The sequence below is a fragment of the Cygnus olor genome, chromosome 7 (assembly GCF_009769625.2).
Source record: "Cygnus olor isolate bCygOlo1 chromosome 7, bCygOlo1.pri.v2, whole genome shotgun sequence".
In the NCBI taxonomy this organism is placed as follows: Eukaryota; Metazoa; Chordata; class Aves; order Anseriformes; family Anatidae; genus Cygnus; species Cygnus olor.
The window spans coordinates 4,083,755-4,104,949 of NC_049175.1; the positions used below are offsets into that span (position 1 = coordinate 4,083,755).

At 42.3% G+C, this 21,195-nt stretch overlaps 1 protein-coding gene across 16 annotated transcripts in view; it reads left to right on the top strand.

The window, feature by feature from the left end:
- Positions 1-21,195, top strand: part of ZMIZ1 (zinc finger MIZ-type containing 1) — a 347,687-nt gene that overhangs the window by 108,204 nt on the left and 218,288 nt on the right. For 12 of the 16 annotated variants that reach the window (XR_005821723.1, XR_005821724.1, XM_040564327.1 and 9 more), the window contains one exon: positions 8,034-8,116. The exons of the other annotated variants lie outside the window; for them this stretch is intronic. The gene's annotated coding sequence lies outside the window, so the exon portion shown is untranslated. The remainder of the gene's footprint in view (positions 1-8,033; positions 8,117-21,195) is intronic. 16 annotated transcript variants of the gene reach the window in all.

A 21,195-nucleotide genomic window follows, 5' to 3' on the forward strand; every position in this document is an offset into this window, starting at 1 on the left:
AGCTGGCGATGTCCCCTGCCCCATGGTGCTCCACGTGGGGATGTGTGTGTGCAGTACTTTCTGCTGCAGAAGGAGGTGTTTTGGGTATCGCAGTGTTCAGTGAACTGGCCTTAAGTATGTCAACAAGAAGGACTTGGCAGTGGATAGATTTGAACTCAAGCAAAATGCCCAGCTTCACAATTAGAGATATAATGCTTTTCTGTAGGTTTTGGCACACCTGGTAGGAACAGTGGCAAAAAATGATGAAATTAGTGTTGATAATGCAGATTTTTAGAAGTGATTTGACTGGCAGCAAAATAGGATGTTAAAATTACTTTTTTTTTTTCCCCTTCTTCCAGAAGTGTACAACTGTTTTCATTAGTGTGGCCTTCAGCGCATCAGTTGGAGTGCCTTCTGTTCCCATAGCTGTTTGCTGCTAAGATCTGTTCTGATTTAGCCAAAAGGGGAGAAGTACCCACTTTTGTCTCCACTCTCATGAGTGGCAGATAATGCTGGGAATAGAAGTTTGTATATTGATCAAGCTCAAAAGGCTGGGATGATAAAAACAACAAACAAACAAAACCACAAAAAAACATGCACACACACACATACATATGTGCAGCTGATATCACATAGCTGACCCTTACGCTTTATTTCGTGGGAGAAGGAGGAGAAGGAGAGAGGTTATGTATGTTTTCATTAAATGCTTTAGTAAGAGCTCTTGGATAATGTTCTTTGGTTGTGAAAATGAGGGCTCCTGATTTTTTATCTTTCTCTGTTTTAAGAAGTGAAACAAGGATGCGGGGGTTTCACTTTCTGTGGGTAAGCTTAGAGCCCTCCTTTGTCATTGTTGTTTGAGGAAAGTGGACAAAGGAAAATTTTTGGTATTTCAGCAATGTTCTACAAAAGGGTTTTAGTAAACGAAGGTTCAGCTCAAAACTAAATGACAGAAATAAGGGGTTTCCACATGAAGAAACCTGTTTTACAGGTGCTTTTTTAGCTAAGAAGAAAATTTTGAAGAGTTTTGCCTTATAAAACCTGGGCACAAAGTTCTGAAAGGGTTTTACTGTTGTGGTTTTCTGTTTTTTTTTGTTGTTGTTGTTTGTTTGTTTGTTTGCTTTTCTTGTTACTTTTTAAATCCTCTTAATTTTTGCTGCTTTTTTTCATGTGTGTACTACTGTACATGCAACCCTGTCTCTTTCCTATTGTGTTAGGGAAGAATGGTTTCTGACCCAGATGAAAAAACTTTTTGTTCATAAACGAGATGTTTAGTGTAATGAAGTGAAGTGGAAAAGATAACACACACATGCACAAGTGTAGTGTTTTAAATTTCTTTCACCTCAGTGTTTTCCCTTAGTATAGGTTTTTTTTTCCACCAGCAAAAATAATGTGCGTGTATTACATGCAGCCCTAACCAGTTTGCTCTGCTACCGTGCGTAAGTAGGAATGCCATAAAGATTTAAAGAAATACTCTACTGCCAAATCTAAGACATTTGTTAGTCTCAATGATGGCTTAATTTTTCGTATTCCTTGGTGTTTCATATCTTGACATTTCTTATGACCTACAATTAAAATGACTTTAGTGAAGTCCCAACCTATATCCAGATTGCTGAGTATGGTTGACTGTCTCCAGGGAAAGGCTTGAACTGCTTGCTAAATCAATTTGTTCTTTTCTCAAAACAGATTAAATATGTTTTACCGGTTTAAATTAAAAAATAAATAACCCCATATGACCTAACTGCTACATGTAAAATTAAAAACGCACTCTGCTTGTTCTGAAGGGCAGGCATTTTGATGCCAGTGGTACGCTGATAGTATTCCACCAGAGAGAGAAATGAATGGTTAAAAACAAGCATGTCTAATCCTGTCTCGCTGCTCTGTTAGTCTTGTTTGAGAATTAAGTTGATGGCACACTACTTGGGTGGGTGCTAACTGCTAGATGTGGCAATAATCTCCTTTCGCGGAGCCTGAGACGCTCTCCTGCTGCTGCGCCTCCTCCCTCCGGTGAGGTTCGTATTCGTCCTGTTCGTGCACACCGCTTTCTTTCCAGGTCACCCAACCTTCTTGCAGCCCTTCCTTTAGCAGGACTAGCTGCAGAACTCGCTTGTGACTCACCTGCACCATCAGTCGATGCTTCAATATGATTTTATTGGCTCCTCCTGCGCACAGCTTATTTTGTATCCAGCACACAGCAGAAGTACAGGGGATCGGCAGCTTCTGTGCTGCGTGGAGCTGCGGAGGGCATGCAGGCAGCTGTACGCAGGGAGTCGGATGCACTGGTTATGCCAGCAGCAGCCTTTGTTCCTTCAAACCACTTCCATGGCCGTGCTCGAGTGGGTTATTGTTTGAGGCTGTGTAAGTACAATAGGATAGAAGGGAAAGGGAAGGGGATTTTTTTTTCTAAAACAGAACAAAATAAACTAAAAAAGTTGCTATGGAAATAGATAGCAAATGGTCTGTAATAATGGGATTTTTCAAGAGGTGTCCAACCTCCAGAACAATGGCTTGGCGCAAGCCAAGGTTAATAGTGCTCATTATCTTACGCTTGCGAGCTGGCAACTCAGTCCTCTCTCACAAAGACGCAGCCCAGCACGCTGCTGCTGGCTGCAGCTCAGGTGGGGACGGTCACTTGGGAAATGGTGGCGAGCCGCACGCAGGGGTTGCGCTGGACTCAGCTGCCCCTGGGCTGGCTTTGGACGTTCCTGGCCACAGCAGGAGCAGCCCGGCCGGGCAGGCAGGAGCCTACGGCTGACAGCCCCACACGGAGAGGGCACAGCACCTCTTGTTGTCCCTGCTGCACCTCAGGCCACAGCACCGGGGGGCTGCTGGGGCCGCAGTGATGGCGGCCTGGTGGCTTCAGGTGCGCTGGGCCCGGCTGGGCCTCATGTGCAGCAGGGGAAAGAGAACAGGTTTGGGAAAGTTGTTGTCCTAGAAATGGGGTTGTAGTGGAGCAAGCCAAGAGAGGCAAAGGGTTTTTGCTGTTGGTGCTGTAAACTGAAGATCGTGACACTGCTTACTGCTGCCATCGGGTCTTCTGCACACGGAGTGTGATACAGCCCTAAAATCCCCTTACATCCCAAAGTGAGGAAATCGCAAGCTACATCTGAGAAAAGGTGCGCTCGTTATTTTGTGTTTTTCAAATAATGTCTAATGCAATTTTGAGATTGATTCCACTTCTGCTTTAAAGGAATCATTAGACTGAATTAAAGGTATATTTAAAAAAACAAACACAAAACACACAGAGGAAAAATAATCAAGGAAGTGGTGACTAAGTAAACAAACCTTTTGCTTTTACCCCAGTGGAAAATAGGAAAAAACAAGCAAAACTGCAAGTTTTCATTGCTCTTCCGCTCTGTCCCCATAGCAGGCTGCCTACCTCCCCAGAGGCCTGCCGATGGTAACAAGGCGCCGTGTGTGACAGCTGCGAGCTGGGCGCCATGTCGGAGCCTGGCAGCCTTGAGCAGAGCACGCTCTGTGGCCCCACGGCCTGTCTGCCTGTGACCCGCTGCCACAGGGGAGATGGGGACATTTGGGTACAGTGTGACTGCTTTCTGCTGCCCAGCTTTGGAGGCAGGTTTCTGCCCTTCGGTTTACGTCTGTGCTGTAGTCAGCAGATGCTGTGTTTTAGTGGGATGGGTTGGTGTGCTTTTTGGGTTTTGTTTTGCTAAGGATTAGAGGGGGCCAAGCCTAGGTGTAGACAAAGTTGACAGTTGTCATTCTGAAGCTACCATCCCTCTGACACCCCCATCACTTTTGCCCCTCCACATCTTTTCCTCCCACCTCTGATCCCCTTCCTTGCCCTGTCGCTGCCCAGGAAGGGAGCGCACCACCCTTGGCAGGGCAACATGATCTTTGTTTAAATTTCTGCGATGCTGTGAGCTTAGTCTCTCTTTTTCTCCCAGAAAGCACCTAGTGTGCATTGCTTACTTGAGCAACGCTTTATGCTTCTCCTTCATACAGAGCTAACAGACTTTTTGGCAGAAGACGGCATCGGATGCTCATCAGCCATATGCACAGTGTTGAATTTGAATCGCTTCAGAACTTCCAAAAAAAAAACCCAAGTTTCTAAAAACTCCTGGGCTGATCAAGGGCTACACTAACTGATGAGGACAGCATTTAATATTTAAACACTGTCTAGAAGTTTGTGTATTTTCCGTGTGGCAGAAGTTCTCTTGCTGACCTGTAAGCTATGTAGGAAGTGCAGCACGTTGTGTTCTTCACTTCTGACCCAGTTGCAGCCCAGGATACGTGAGAGCTGGGGTTGCCCACACACTGTAAATTCCACCGTGGTTTTACAGGAATTCCAAGCTTGAACATACTGCAGTTTAAGGAGGATAATGCTAGAACTCAGGAATAAATCATGAAAAGAGGAAAAAACCCTGAAGTGCACCTGTCTAATGTATTTCCATACTAAGATTGCACAGCACACTTAATTGTCTGTCTTGGCAGTATTTCTGTCTTCCAAGGATTTCTGTGTGCATGTTGTGTTTGCTCTCTCTTCATTTTTGTTTGGATATGTAGAGTTCAAGTTGCATTTTGTGTGTGGCAACTGAAGGTTTTGCTCTTGGTCATCCTTAGGATTATAGTTCCTCACTGTTGTTTCAGCCCAGCCGAGGCTGAGCGCTGAGGCAGGCAGCGAGGTTCCCGGGGGCTGAGGAGGAGATGGGGGCCCCAGGAAGATCTGTTGGTGAAAGGGTGACCAGGTGGGACCAGGGCACGGTGAGAAAGCAGGGAGGGTGGTTGTGCTTGACCTGGGTCTGCTGTGGTGGTGCAGCTGGGACTTAGGGGACCTGAAGGTGGGCTGTGTTGCCTCCTTGTTGGCCTTCTTCCAGTCCCCCCCAATTCACTGTTTTTCTCGTGATTTAATCATAAGGCTGTCCACCATGCTCTGGCTGTGTCCTGTATGTATACCAACCTTTTTCCATTGATCCACCTGTGCAAAATCACCAAGAACCAAGGCCCTGTCTTAAAATCTAAGTGTGGTATGTTGGGCCTCAGTTGGCAGCGGTGGTGGCAGGGGCCATGGGAGCCCCAAGGGGCCACGGCCGCCCTGCAGGGAGCAAGGGCAGCCCAGGGCTGGGGCAGCGGAGGAGGAGGCCAGGCAGGGAGGGGAGAGGGAGTTTTTGAGTCTTTAGGGCATGCCTTATGACCTCTGCAGCTTTTGTGTTTTCCCCTTGGAAGCCTAGAAGTAGCACCTTTAAAACAAACAAACAGCAGCAGCAAAACAAAGAGAAGCTGAAAACTGAGGTTTCCATGTGACGATGGGACATTTGAGAGCTGGCTGTAGGAAAAATTCCTGTTATTGCAGGAGACATGATCAAATCGCCAGGGCTGGCAGCCCTCCTGTGCTGCCTCTCCCTCCTGTTCTCGGCCTCCACAGCCCGTGCTGCGTGTGCTGCTTGTCTCTTTTGCTGTATTGATTTTTACAGTGTAATCTACTCAGAGCAAGGGTTTTGTCTATTATGCGTTTGTAATGCACCACACATGCATTACTATAGAAATAATCTAATACAAAGTGCCTGGGATTTCAAACATCCAGTGTTTCATAGCCAAAACATTTGGCCAAGAAATAAACCTTCTGTTTTTGTGCTCCCTCTGCTGGATCCGTACGCGCAGGAATTGCTGGCTGTGCCTGGAGCTGCAGGCTCCCTTCTCTTCGCCAGCTCGCACCCCGGCAGCTTCGCCATCCTGTGCTGTTTGGTGGATGCTTGCACGAAGTGCTTGGCTCTAACCCGAGTGCTCTCGATCAGCTGCGTCACGGGATGCGAACTGGGAATCGATGAGAAATTGAGGCAGTGCGCTGCACCACAACGAGGCTGTGGTTTGACGCCAGGCAAGGTTGTTGATGCTGGTTTTACGGTGTTTGCAGTTGTCTCCTCTTCCCCCACCCATCTATTCTCATTTTCAAGGCATAGCCCCCTACCCCCAAACTATGCCAGTGTGACTGGCTTGAGGATCTTCCTAGAAACAGTTTGAGAGAACTGATCAGGCATTCAGAAAGCTGATTTTTTTTTTCCATAGGCTGAATGCAATTCAGACCAAACCCCTGCTCAGCGTGCTGGCAGGGCTGGGGGCTGGCATGAGGGCCCAGGAACAGGCAGGGGCGATGGTCTGGCCCCTGAGCAGGTTGTGGGGTGAAAGCGTGGAGCAGATGCTGGTGGGGACCATGCCAGGAAAGCTTGGACCTGATTTGCAAAAGGGGTGGGTGGTCTGCGATGTGAATTCACCGAAATGTTAATGGGATAGCCCTTTTCAGAGGTGCTTTATAAAACAAAACAGGAATTGTGGTGCCAGTTCTGCAGATGGAGGAACTAAAGCACAAAAGAGCGGAGCGAAGCGTTGGCTTCGTATTTCACAGCGGTGCAGTTTAAGCTGGTTTAAGCAGCCTCTGATCTACCCTCTGCCATCACGGCTGAGCACTCCTGCCCTCGTGCCCGTTCCCTGCGCTGAGTTGGCACAGCTGTTTATGAGACAGCATGCTGAAGGAAATGAGCTCCCTGATCCAGCTAACCATGCAGCTGCACAACTGCAGGCTTGGAAGCGAGCGTCCAGGAGGGAGAAGTGAGAGGCAGAGTTGAAGCTGCCAAGCAAACGCTGCAGCCTGACTTGCTGAGGTCCCATCCCGTCGCGCCAGCAGAGCCTGGGATGGTACCCAGCTCCTGGGGTGGGTGGAACAAAAGTTTATCCTTTGGTGGGAGAAACCAAGTTAGATAAATAATTAATTCAGACTTAATTAAAGACCTAGTCTGTGTTAGTTGAGAAAGTCATGTTAACACGTACTAAATCTGAATCAATTAGCATGTTTCCCCTGGCTTGTATAAGCAGAACAAAAGCACTGGGGAAAACTTTTGGATGAGAATAAATATGTTCTGGGGGAAAGCAGTCACAGTTCAATGAGGCCTTAAAAGCCAATCATTCACCCAGGGTGCCTGTCAATGTGTAACTTTTCTAGAATTGCCATTTGTTGCGGGACGAGAACAGCAGAGTTCCCATCTGACACAGATTGTCCCTTGGTGGCACTATACATACCAGTGATGGGATGACTGTTTCTAGCATATGTTTTTCAGACATGTTTTTATTCATTGTGAATTATCAGTGAGGAGGGTAAATAAGATTGCGTAACAATGTTACTGCAAGTAACAAGTTGCGTGAAAAACTCGGAAGTTTTTCTGCTTTGTTGTTGGTCACCTGTGACTTTTGCATCACACGAGGTGTTATCCAAGTGCCTGCTTCCATTGCTGGTCATTGTGGAGGTTCTGCACTGGCCACGAGTTGCACGTTATTTTTTTCCACCAGACTTGTTTTTTCCTGTTCAGTGGAAAATTCTTTTGCATGGAAGTTACTTGGAATTTAGTCAAAAGAGAAGCAAAATGTACTCATCGTGTTCCTTTCTTCAGTATGTGCTGAGTTTTAGAGCCTAGCAGCGTAAGCCTGTAAGGACACCTTGTCTGACTGCTGAAACAGCATGTAACAAAATACACAGTGCCCGTAAACATTCTGCAGTCTCCCTTTACAGTATTTCTTTATAATTAAAAAGCATTTCCTAGAAGTTGTGGTGCTGTGCCAAAGTAATCCATAAGCTTGCTTTGTTTTGCTACAGTCAGGGTGGTGTTTTTGAGGTATTTTGGTGTATCCATTTAAGCAGAGTTAGGGGGGTTGTTTATTTTTTTAATGGCACTTAGCCCGTAGCAGTCGGTGAGTGCCTGTATAAAGAGAACGGAAGAGACTTCAGGATGACTTTTAACTGGGAAGAAAAAAAAAAAGACCATTTACTGTTGGTAAACTTTGGTTTAAGCCTCAACAGAATCCTACTATCTTTTCTTCATCTCATTTTTATGGACAAGAAAACCTGTAAGACTTAAACTGCTGAAGTGATTCTCCGGAGTTTGGGGTGGCTGGAACTGTGGACCAAGTCTCAGATCTGGTGCTCCAGACTTGTTCCTGGGATTCCTAAATGTCCTTCGTTTATCTCAGGTCTGTGCAGTGAGCTTTTTCAAATGCTACCGTGTCACTCAGGAGAACGGAAGTATGATGTGCCTGTGCTTTTATTGCAGGAAACTGGATCTTGTTATGTGAGGGCATTGAGGAAACGTTCCCCAGCTACCGAGAGGAAGAAAGGCCTGTGGGGAATACTCAGGTAGGAAGGCTTTACGGACCAGCAGGCAGTAAGAAATACTTGGGGGCCTTCAGTCTTTTTCCAGATGCTGCTTCATGCTTTATGCTTTAACGACTGATCTGGTCACTATCAAAGTTTATTTGTTGCTTTAAGAAGCAGTCCTGTTTGGTCAATTGATTGCAACAACAAAACACTGCAAGCAAAGCCCTCAGCATAAACATTCCTCGGGCTATCCCTGGTACAGCTATTGATCGTGATACAGAATACAAACAAATTACTCTTTGCATGAGCCATTTGAGCTATAAAACACAGCAATAATATGTTCTACTTGCTGCCAATAAATGTGCATTTATAATAAACAAAGGAGAAATCCCTGAGTAGAAATGAACAGTAGTTTCAATAACGTGTTCAATATCTCATGTCCAGCTGTTGTACAGAATGAAAAAGCAGATAGTAGATGCTCTGCATTTTTTGTCCTCCCCCCTGTCTTTTGCTAACTTGTTCTGCTGGTGTTTTTTTTGTTCAAGATACCTTAAGTATTTTGTAAAGCAATAGGTAGTCTCATTTTGCCTTATTTCCAGTGCTGTCCAGAGCTTTTCAAATATTTGGTCAACATCTTAATTGTTTTGTGGACCAGCTGCCTTTCCTTACACTATCATGTGGCTCATCTCCTTTTTTACTCTTAATCACATCCCCGTGGCATTTCCTTGTATTGGCAAATATCATTAAAGAAACTTTCATGTATTTGTAGTTGTTTTGAATGCAGCTGAAATGGGAGGGAGGAGTTGGTACCCTTGTGACCATCACCACCAGGGATGCCTGGACGATAACTGAATCCGTTTCCAAAAGGATAAAGCTAATGATCATCAGAGCATAGATTATTTTTTTTTAATCTGCTGTACCATGCTCGTATAATCCTCCTCCCCTTCATCCATATTTTCAGTGCTGCACTTTGATGAGCTACAGACAGTTGACCCGAAGGCATTTCTTGATGAACATCTCTGTCTGCTCTCAGCCTTGAAAAACTCAACCTTTTCAGGAGCTGCATGGGAGAAAAATGTGTAAGACTAGTATTTATAGGCTGAAAGAGAGGGGAGAGGAAAGAATCAAGTGTAAAACTTGCTTCCAGCAGAAATGCCATCCCTCTTTTACCTCTGGTAATGAGAAGCGTTTCTGACATGGCTGCTAAAGCGAGTTAGTGGTGTGTGCCTGCCATTTGCTGTGCTTTTATACTGCAGAACTGTTTTCCTTTTTGTATGGCATTGCTTTGTTCTATTTTGTTTTAAGACAAAACAAATATTTCAACTGATACCCAACTATTACATTATGATTCATCCATACTCCTACATGTTAAATGATTAGTTCCAAGTACTTACACGATTGTTTGCAAAAATGGAAGGTTGTTATTCAAGCTCACATTATAAGTACTTTTTTGTAACATTTATTAAAGCTCATATGCATAAATCCTTTCATTAATAGCTCTAACTAAAATTGTACTGGAAGATTAGGAGGAGGAAGGTTTTTAACTGTGCCGTATTTTGCACTGGGAAAAGATCTTGGCAATATTGAGAAATGCAATAATACTGATTATAACTGTAACAGGAGATTTGGAGGACATGGCAAATGTTTTTAGTGGTTCCTTAAAGAGTATGTTGTATTTTATGCCTAGAGAATATAGATTTAAGTCTTTGGTCTTTTATTATAAAAATAACATGTGCAGTCATAGAAATGCAAAAAACATCAAAAAAAAAAAAAAAAGAGAAAACACCCTGTTTTAAAACTGGGTACTTGAAAGAATCTGCTAAAGGTTTCCCTAGACTTGGATCCTGGTTTTAAAAAGTAAAACTAAAACTCACTTCTCTATTCCATGAAGAAACTCGGGAAGTAAGTTCCTTGCTGTGCCTTGGGGTCACATGGCCTCACTGCTGTAGAGCTGGAATGTTTGCCATGGTATTTCCGGAGGCTTCATAAACACACAGAAAGAACAGGGACTTCAGGAAGATTTTTTTTTTTATTTTCCTTTTTTTTTTTTTTTTTTTTTGGCAGACTAAATGTATTACAGTATAGGTGTGTTTTTTTTAGGAATCCAGAAGTTTTTATCAGATCAGTCCAATTAATTTTAATAATTCCTATTAGTAAATTCCTATCAAATAATAACCAATTTCTAAAGAAAAAAAAAGTTAAGATACCTGGTGCTTTTTTTTTTATTGCTGCATTTCTTACTTAACGTAATTCCTGGCAACCTAAATATTAAGCCTAACTCCACTGTTTAGGTGGTCTTAATGGTTTACTTTTGGCATGTGTCACTGTGAGTGGCATTCTGTAATCTGACTTGATAGCTGTCATCTTGCAAACTGGAATAATGCAAACAAAAGATGATCACTCAAACAAGGTTACAGTGAAGAGCTATTTCCTAAGTCCTCCTGCTGCAGTGTAGAATCCCCAAGTCAAATTAGAAAAGCAGTGAATTAGTTCTGGCTCCTGGGATATGAGGGTTAAGATTATGCAAACCTGTTCTTTCTAATTGTAGGAATAGCACAGGCTCCTTTTGAGACTTTGCAAACACCAACTCAAGCTGGGATGGATTGTGAGAAACTCTGTATTAGCCTGTAATGTCATGGATGTGGCAGGTCTTAGAGGCAATGCAGGCTGAAGTAGACCCTGCAGTGCCTGATGCACTCCTGGGTTGGAAGAGATGCATCTTCCTCTTCCTCCTCCCCTTCCTGCCTTTCCCCTTCCAGACAAGCTGCACTGCTTGTTGAACAAGAGCAGAGAATGGATGCATTTTAAAAATAACCCTGCAAAAATGAGCAGGGAAGGGGAGGATGAGTGAAGTATTTTTAGCCTAACCAACTGAATTCACTACACAGTGCCTTAACGCTGCCCTAACACTGCTAGGGAGGAGTGGGGAGAGGCAGTGTGAGGGAGTTGATAAGAAGTGGTCAGAGGCAGGACCTGCTTATTCCAGCTGTTCCACCAAGAAAATGGCCAGAGCAGCGCGGCTGTGTATTGCAGGGGCCACTCAGTGCATGCTCAGCGGACGTCTTATGACCGTATCAATATGGCTTTGTTGCTGAGTCAGGTTAGTAATTGCACCAGAAGTTACAGAAGGGTGGCACACAGATTGTCACAGAGCTAGGAAGCAGAGTGGTTTTGTTGGTGGTGCTGGTGGTGTTTTTTTTTTTTTTTTTTTTTTTTAAAAATTATTACCCTGAAGTGGCACACCAAGGAGCAGCCTGGGTAGATCAGGGATGGGACAAGAGCCTGGGTGCAGCACGTGGACAGGACTTCCTTGCTCCTTCGTCCTCTATCCTACCAAACTTTTTGAAGCGAATCTTTAGGACTTTAGTGACTGATTGTTAAGGGTATTGCCACGGTGTGGAAGTGTAGCATCATTTACCTTATTAAAATAAGATTTCTGTTTTGTTTGAATATAACGTGTGATGTCTGGTTGCTACTAGTACAGCGCTGGCTGACTCCGGCTGCTATCTCTGCATGTCTCAGTGGACACTGAGGAAGCAACACAAATGTTGGACAACAGCAGAAAACAAAGAAGGAAGATGAGCAAAACAGTGAGTCGAATGGTTGGGAATGTCTTTGGGTAGGAAGAAGAAAGAATAAGGCAAAGATGTGCCAGGAAATAAGGCTGGAGGTGTGAGGAAGGGAAATCAGCCCCTAGAAACAGCTTTGCTGACAGAAATAGCTGTAAGAAAAGATGGACATTTTCCCTCCTTAAAGGTGGGAAGAACCGGTTAAGGCAGCTGTAGTGATAATTTTGGAAGTGCTCCCATGCTGTAAGGGTAGGTAGGTGGGGTACAGCAATCGCTGTCTGAGCCCCTTCTGTTTGCGCTTCTGCTATTTCAAATGTCTGGAGCCAGGCCGAGGCCTGCTTGGGGTCGGAGGGCAGCCGGCTGAACCGTTTGTGTTCCCACTGCCGTGTCCGTGGTGAGGTGGGGAGTGCAGAGTCCTTTTTTTCCCCCAGTGCTTACAGGTAGAAAAATCTTGGTTGCTGTGACATAAAAATCGTACCATGGTCATTGGCCAAGTCCTCTGGATGGGTGTTGTCAGTGGCTGTAGGCACCGCTCTGCAGGTAGAGCAGTCGAGTGAGCGGGAACGGCGTGGAGCTGAGTAGCCCCGAAGGCACAGGGCCTGCTGTATGTGAGGAGAAACATGCTGTTTCAACAAGCCGCTTAACTGAGAAATTCCGGAGCACTGGTATTTATCTTCTGTAAAAGCAAGATGTGATTCAAAAGCAAACTGTCTTTTAAGTTAGGCGCTTTCTGCTTGTCTACGCTTTTTCCAAGTGAACATGCAGAAATTGAGAGAAATACCCAAGAAATCTCATTCAGTGTAATGGAGTAAAATGCTAGTAATGTCTGAGTTTCTTCCTGTTGTCGTCTCCAGTGCTTTGATAGTTAGTAAAACGCTGTAGCACTGTAGCAAATTTTAGGTGAAAAAGGGACACAAATGTACCTCATAAGTTAATGGAAACAGTGTACAAGAACTTAATTTTTTTTTGGAGATGTTCCAGTGTTTTGTTTTGTTTTGTTCCTTAGTGGATCTCGCTGGTTTGTGAGTTCTATGCCCTTGTAAGTGCAAAGAATTTTTCCAGTTAATTATGTGGTGATAATATGTATATCTGAATAGTGCTTTCCATGCCATTGGGTTTTGTCCTTTGTCACCTAGGAATTCCCAAGTCTTTATAATGAAACTTTGTTTAGGCAGGCCAAAGGGAATCAGGATGGAAACTTATGCTCAAAAGCTCCATATTCTTAATTGCCTTTGACAGTGGGAAGACATCACTTCAGCACAGTGAAAAGCAACCTAAATAAAATATATTTTTAATGAAAGTTTCTCTATCTGGACGAATTGACCTGTATTGAACTGACCAGTATTTTAACCAGTATTGGTTAAAAATGAAAGAACCTTCTTGCAAACACATTGTGATTTATCCTGGTTTTACTCTGTCTAAACAAAGAGCCATGTACTTATATCCAGTATAGACGAGCCTTTTAGTCTGAGGTACTTCTTTTAGTAGAGGTCTTTGGATTTTTTTTATTATTATTATTACTTTTTAATAGATTGCATTACTTTGAAGGGAGACTAAATAGAATCAGTATGGAAATGTTCTATTTATCATGTGACTGCACTGGAGATTGCTAGAACTCTTTCATGGTGATATGGACAAGATCCTTACAGCCTTATGAAGGATGCTAGCTTGCATTCTTGTGTAAAGATGTACTTCCAAAAGAAATAATATGCTGATCGAATATTTATTTTTGTTCAATATAAAAATATTTGTAACTAACTAGCAATTATTTTACTTCTCTGCCCACCCTTTTCCCCTTAATCTTGTTTATCTCCTCAGTGTGTTCTTCCAGCAATTGGAAATGTCTTCTTCTGGGGTGTTTTAGATCAACTGCTGTAGCAGCCAAAAATCTGCATCTTTTCACTAAAAGCATACATAGAGAAGGGAATTGATGGGTTAATTTGACGTGTATAGCTTATGCATATGTATATTATATATGTGTATGCATAAGTTGTGACTCTCCAGAACTGAGTCTGAAATTAATTAGTTGAAAATAATGGATTTTATGTATTTCTAAATGGCTAACCAATTTTAAATAAGTTGAACTGATCTGTAACAGTAATACTGTTGAGAATTTTTCAATGTATTTCATATTGAAAAGTACTTAACTGAATTTAAATTCCTCTATTTAATCTTACTTGAAGTTAGAAAATTCAAGGTACAACTGTTTTTTTCACACATTTCATTAAGCCTTGATATTTCTGATAGTATAGCTTTCCTTTTGAGGCCTTCAAGTGGGAAGAGAGAAATGTTTTTCCTTCTCGAGACAAAAGAACAATATGAGCGTAATCTTATTTCTCAGTTTTTCTTTTGTCTATAGCTAAGTCCATCTCTTAACCTGGTATGATTAATTCTGCCTGATTTGTCAATGTTTTTAGAAGTTTATGAAAGGATGGGGAAAAGGAAAGAAAAAATCCTTTCAAGCACCTATCAATGATTCAAATGCTCTCTTGAATCCTGAAGATACCTATGACTGAAATCGAGGTATTGGCATGTGTGAAATGCCGGCAGGTGTGTAGCCCAAACTGATGTTCAGGTCAATGTACTTAAACTACCTGTACTCTGCTGAGAAAATATAGTTTGCGCTACAGATCCAACAAAGGCTTTTCAAAGACAAGATACTGAGCTAGCAAACCATGGAAAACTTCTGTGTGCGGAAAGTAGATTAAAATCTCACAAGTGAAAATAAACCTCTTTCAGCTTTAGGATGTGAAAACGCAAAAGAGCCTGTCTGCAGCTCCACGTGGGGTCTCTTCTCGCCCACTTTTACCTGTCCCATACAGCAGAAAGCTTAAGCAAGTGAGAACTAAAAATACTGCTTTGTACGTAGGGTAAGAGAAAGAAGAAAACAGGCATGAACAACACCTTTCAAAGATACTGAGTGTTTGTCACAGCAGCAGTCTGGTGGCAGGGAGTTCAACAATATAATTACATGTTGAATAAGAAGGTATTTCCTTTTGTTGCCTTTGAATGTGGCACTTCTTTAATTTAATGGAATTTCCTCTTGTTTATGTGCTCTCTTACTGGGTGGGCAGAAGCTCACCAAGTAACTTCTATTGGCTGGTTTCTGTTTAATATAGTTTTGCAATGACTGTTTTATTAATATCCTTTTAAAAGTAAACATTCCCAGTCTCTCCAGGCTCTTTTCTTACAATGGGTTTTTTTTTATCAATTTATTTTCCTTTCGATGATAATTTTCATTGCTGCCCTTTGATTTTTGTCTCATTTTCCTCTGAACTCATAACTTTCTCTCCTAAACTAGTGCCAACCACTAGATTATCACTGCTCCTTTATTATAAACTGTGGAAGAAGAACTCTTATTTTTCAGGTCCCAATTAGGGGGCCTGAAATCCATCTGCCCTGGATCTGATGTGAGCCGATAAGCTAGAGGTGGAATGCTCGTGATTCCCATTATCAGTTTTTAGAGTCATGCAGTATTTTGCTCTCCCTTTCCCTTGGCATTTCTGGTGCCTTTCTCTGTCTATTTGATGCCTAATACCTACCTGGTACCTTTTTTCTCATGCTGCCTCTGAAATTCTCATCTGGAGATCCCTGTTCCATCCATTTGCACTCAGCCCTCATAGGCCTCAAACTTTTGTCCCGTTGGTTTGCATTCAAAGCGTTTTGGAGTTCATGTAGAGGGTAGCAGATAGACCTTGCAGTGGAGAGGTGTACCCCAAGACAGCGTGTACCTACACCGTGTCTTGTGAGCAGATGCCAGCTTGATCTGCTCATCTTCAGCTGGCCACATGCTGTATCGAGCCAAACCAGAAGTCCCGTATCCATCGTTAGCATTGTGTTGAGCCTGAGCTAATAAGCTCGGTCTCTTGGCAGGATGTGTTAGATCAGGCTTACTGCTGTGCTAATTGTGCTTACACAGCTTCCAGTTTGGAGCTGGCTCATTTACAGCTGGCTTGGATGGTGGCCAAGAAGGCTGGCCTCTGCCTGCAATATGCCATGTAGACATACACATATCCAGCACTTGAAAGTGTCTGTCAATAGCAGGAAATTATATTCTGAGGGAGGGGAAAATCTTTGGCCTGGCTACATGCGTAAATAAGGGCAATATTAATGAATGAGGAAGTAGGTAACAGTTTTAATAAGGAAAAGGATTAATTATTCCAAATGTAGACTTAAAACCACACGTTCTTTTTGGTCCCTATATTTGGCCCCATCTTGTTCCTCATTTACCACTTCTTTTACAATATTTCTTGGGAACATTTCCCAGGCTTAAGGCATTTGGCTGTAGAAGGAGTGAACAGCCTGGTGCTCTAGCTGGGAGAGGCTAATCTAACCACAAGGGCAAAATTTCAGAGAGGAGAAGTCTGCCTTTGCTTTTAAGTCCATCCTTTGTTTTTGTCTATCTCTTCCCTACTTCCTGTGTTTGCAAATGAACTTGTACATGGGTTATAATGAAGCGTCAAGGATCTGCTCATCTTAGGATTGACGTGCTACAGTTACTTAAATGTATAAAATGCTTGCTAGCAACAGGAATTACGTAGGAAAAAAATAAAAAGCCAACAACAAGGCAGTGCAGTAAAAAAGTGAAGTTTGTTTACTTAGGTTTGGAAAACTAGAACTCAGCATGACTTGAAAGCCACATCCTTGGCTGGGATAGATTGGTTTCATCGGTTACCAGCAGTTGTGTTGTTTACTTTAGCAAGAATTTGTCTCCTCAAATATTATCTTCTGTCTGTGGAGCAGTGTGGTGGCGGAAGGGAACACGTGAGTGCCTATGTATGTACATCTAGAGAAAACTGGACTAGGCTCTCCTTTTATCATGAAACAATACAGTGGTGCATTAGCACATCGCTATGAGTGCTTTTAACATTTAAGCCCATTTTTCCTCAAATTATTTTGTTGGTCACAAGCATCCATGCACCAGTGCGTTAATTTGCTTGGTAGTTTAGAGGCCACTTCTCCAGTTGAGCAACCCTCAAAAGACAGTACCAACCTTTTAGTTCTGAAATTGCTGTTATTAGAACAACTGGGAGAATGTATCTCTTCTGTAAAGACAGAGTTGAATAATGATTTAGCTCCCAGAATTAATTTGAAATTTCAGCAGCATTAAGTAATATTTTAGTGGCAGTATAATCCTGTACACTACATATTAACTCCGCAGACTGTACTGCCAGTGGAAGTGCACTGCAGTATTTAAGTGATGCTGTAACACCACGGTATTATATTCAGGTCATTAGGGAGCATTTTACAGGATTTAAGTTATCTGGCAAAATGTCAAGGGTGAATCATATAATCTGTGTTTCTTTGCATCTCCAAATATATAAATTAGGGGTTTTCTTTTTTATAAAAAGAACGAAAATATTACACCTAACTACAATGTTCCTATTCTGTCGCAGTCTGCTGTATCACCTGTGCACCGCTTGCACTGTCAACAATGCTGAGAGAGCAACCGAAAGAAAGGGGAATAATAGATCTAGATGGCTCAGCTGGTTGGTGATGTAAGTGGAGAAAACATTGTACTGAGTTTTTTTTTCTGTATGAATCAAAGCAATTGATAGATAAGCATAAAACTGAGTATTTGGCTTTTGTGACAGGCATCAGCAGGTGTCCAGAATGATGGGAAATGCTGAGATCTAAGATGAATGTTTTCCAGAGCAGATGCCTAATGTTAACCTTTCGAAAAGGCAGGGGCACTCTTCTGCAATTGAATGCACCAAGGGAGGTAGACACCTATCTCCTCTTTGTACCCTAGAAACTCATTATAAAATCATGTGTGTGGCCCATCAGAACTATTTTGGTACCTCTTTTCAAATGTACTCATCGTGCAGACAGCTACAGTTGACTTTAGAGGGAGAGATGAGGCTGTGAAAAGCATGCATTCTCAGCAGCCCATTGCTGCCTCTGGCAGAAGTTCCTGCCATTCAGATCTGCCAGCTAGATAGTTCATACGATTATTCTGTGAACCATTAGGGACAAACTGAGCTGGGTTAGTTTAAACATGTAAATAGTAGCTTTGGTTCATTCCTTCTTCAAGAAACAGATGATCATCACAGAAGTAGCCCAGCTGGCTAGTAGAAAATAAATTTAACCATGTGACTCTTTCTTGTCTTTCCTTCACTGAGTTTTAACTACAACTTTTGGGATAATGATGCTCGGAACAAATGAAAATAATAGCAGCAACAGCAACAAAAGGTTCAGCTAAGGCAAGTTAAGAGGAAGTGACATCTAACTTCTGATGGTGGAAGTGGCAACGGTGAGCTGCTGTTTGGTCAGGGGCTGATAAAACTTTTCAACCAGCAGAGTCACAGTTGTGTGAATAGGATGTATGGCTGTGCCCTTTCTGTGCTCAGAATGGTGGGGGGGGAAATAAAACAGCAACAGCTAGCTTATTTGAACAGTTTGTTTTCCTCTAGCCTAGAGTACTGGCCAAGTTCCTCTGTGATAATTCCTGTTGTCTTCTTGCTGCACTCCGTGTGATGGGAATTTCTTAGAAAAATCCCAGGGACAAGAGGTGTGTTTGGCTGCTGCGTGCCAGTGCTCTAAAGCAGTGCTGAAGGTATTAGAATTGATTTTTATGAGTCTTCCTTCCAAAAATAGCTTTAACTTCTTTGTTAGGGAATGTTGCAAGGCTCATTTGTAGAGGAGCAGTGGCTGTGCACATGAAGAAATTACCTTACTTGGCTGACCTGTTGCCAGAGGAGGTTGTGGAGGCAGACCAGCAGGTTCAGCATGGCTATGGTCTACAGGTCCACAGATACCGAAGGAGGCAGATGTTCTCATCTGTGTAACAACAGTGGATGCTGGGGAGTAAACAAGACATAAACCACAGGTAGTGGTTTTTGTGCCCTGCCCGTCATCCTTGGAGACAGAATCCTGAGCTAGGTGGATTACTGGGTTAACCCTGTATCGCATGTCTGATGTTCCCATGGCATTCAGTATGTAACAATACTTAAAATACTATCCATACTGAATTTTAAGTTACATTGAGAACAACAGAGGCACAGGGTGTTCTTTGGTCTTTTTCGGTCTTGTACTTTTTTGCATGAGTAAAAACTAAACTTTCGTGTTAATCGTTTTGGGGGTTTAAAACATCTACTTTCACAAAAGATAAAGTTTCAGTAAAAATATTGTGGACTGCTGTCTCTGATGTTGCTTTGGGTTTGCGTTTTTATTTTAAGATGTACACCAAAACTCAAGTCTGCTCCACCATTTCTGGTGGGTGGCAAATCAAAGTCAGTGGGATTTCATGAAAAATGGGTGTAGACAAGGAACTCTCCAGAGAGTGGTTCTCTGCTGATCTGTGCAGTTACTAATGACTCCTATGAGCTGTCATTTTAAGGTAAAAATAGAAAATGTAAAATATTGATTACATAGGCAAGTACAAGAAACATACAGCTGTATACTAGCTCTCTAGAAACATGTAGATAAAAATAGATGTAAATCACACTTTTCCTGTTAGTACAGCACAAGTAATTGTGTTGCTATTGAGGAAATATGTCATAAGGCCATGGGCTTGTGTTTTGTTGAGTGAACTTTATTCCAGCTATATTGTTAAAGAAAGCAACACTGGAAATCTTCTGAGACTCCTTTTCCTATATTAAGGGCATGTGCTTGTTATCATGGTGCTGCAGTAGCGAGTAATACCGTGAAGTTGAGACTGGACTAGATCTTTGCTGTTCCATCAAATGCATGTTCTAAACCAGGTGTTTACTGTAGGCCCTACACACTAGAAATGAACAGTGGCCTTGACAGTTCATGTTACTATGCCACTTTTACTGCCTTTTCAATATATTTGCTGGGGCTGTAACACTTTTTTTTGCACTTAGGTTTATGTAATTCCACCTTTCTCAACCAAAATAATCTTGATGATTTCACTGATGGTACCTGGCTAAAGCCTGTTTTCCTCCCAGCTTACTGGAGGCAAACATCTGGGTTACAGGCTTCAGCATCCTTGCCCATGTCGTTGCATCCATTGTGACTTTTCAGTTTGAACCGTTGCCAGCTGATTTTGCCCAGAAACTTGTCAAACCAACTTGCGTCTCCAGCTTTTTATAAGGACTGGTCAGAGAGATATCAAGATAGTAGGATTGTTTGCATAATCCACATATTTTATAAGATGGTGTGTATATAATAAGCTCTGAGTAATTATATAATAGGGTAGTCATCCAGCCAATGATTACATTCCTTAGTAGGGAACCTCAGTAATAGCTCTGGCATAAATAGAACTTTTTTTTTTTTTTTAATAGTCATTACAGAATAGCTTTAACTAGTAACAGTGTTTATCTGAAATTGAACTCAAGTTTACTTTCCAGTTCTTTATGGAACAAAGATTCTTTACTCAGAATAAACTTTAATGATGAATTTGAGGGTATTCTAAAAATAGGGTCTGCTGTGGAGGTTCATTACAGTGCTCATTCCCTTCCTCGACAGTGTGGTACATGGATATGTATATTAGTCTCAAATAGTGCTTTATTAAAGAGTCTGAATAACCAATAAAAAATGTGGTTCCTAATCTGGTAACATTATAGGTTCATAACATGAAACCAGGGAATTGACCAAACTTGCTCATTTTGTTGCATCAAGGGAGTTGGATTTCTGAAAACAGATTAGTGGACTGGAATCCGTTTTGATATTAGTCAGTAATATAGCTGTGACAACATACAGCACTGGGAGGGCTGTCTTTGTCTTCCATGGCTGGTAAAATCATTTCTTTGCATATAAATACATGCACAACCAAGTTTGCAACTGATACTTTTTTTGGCCACACACAAAGCACGTTATCATTCTGAAGCTTCAGGCTAAACGTGTGAGCCCAGGTGTTGTATTTCTAATGCCCTTTGCATGAAATGTGAAATAATTGCTCAATTGTAGAGACTGTACGTATATTTATGAAATGCGAAATACAAGCGTGCTCTCTTATTTCAAAAGTCTTAGGAAAATATGTGTGTGGTGAGGCCACACCATCTTCAGAACAGACTTCTTGTGTTCTTGAATTGTAGATTTCTCAATCTTCAAAACTGGAGCAAATGGCAGAATACCTTAAATACCTTTGTATGTGTTTAAGTGATTTCACTCCTACTAAATATACATTGGGCTTACTGCTACTAGCATGTGCTGAATGCATTTTCGTGAAGTAAGTGCTTCTCTTAAGTTTCTGTGCTGTGGAACAGTGGCCTCCCTACCGAGAGGGAAATAAACACGTGGGTATAGCAATTGGTTAAGTAAATGAAGCAAGTGAATTGTGGATAAATAAAAGTAAGTGGCAAAGAGATAATAGAGGGAAAGCAAAAAACGCTCCTTTGCAAAGAGCAGTAGACAATGGCCACCTCTCCAAGATGGTGCCAAACCCCCAGAAGAATCAAAGGCTTCATTCTTACTGGAGAGACTGAAAGAAGGTCGAGTTCAAAAGTAGCTTTGGGTCAAAAAGGAGAGGAGAGGGAGATGGTTCAATCACTGAGATGAGTAACTTCAGTTAATGTTTAAGTGACTGAGATGTCATTGAGAGAGCTGCTGCTTAGGAAGAGACCTGCCTGGCTTATATTTTCACTA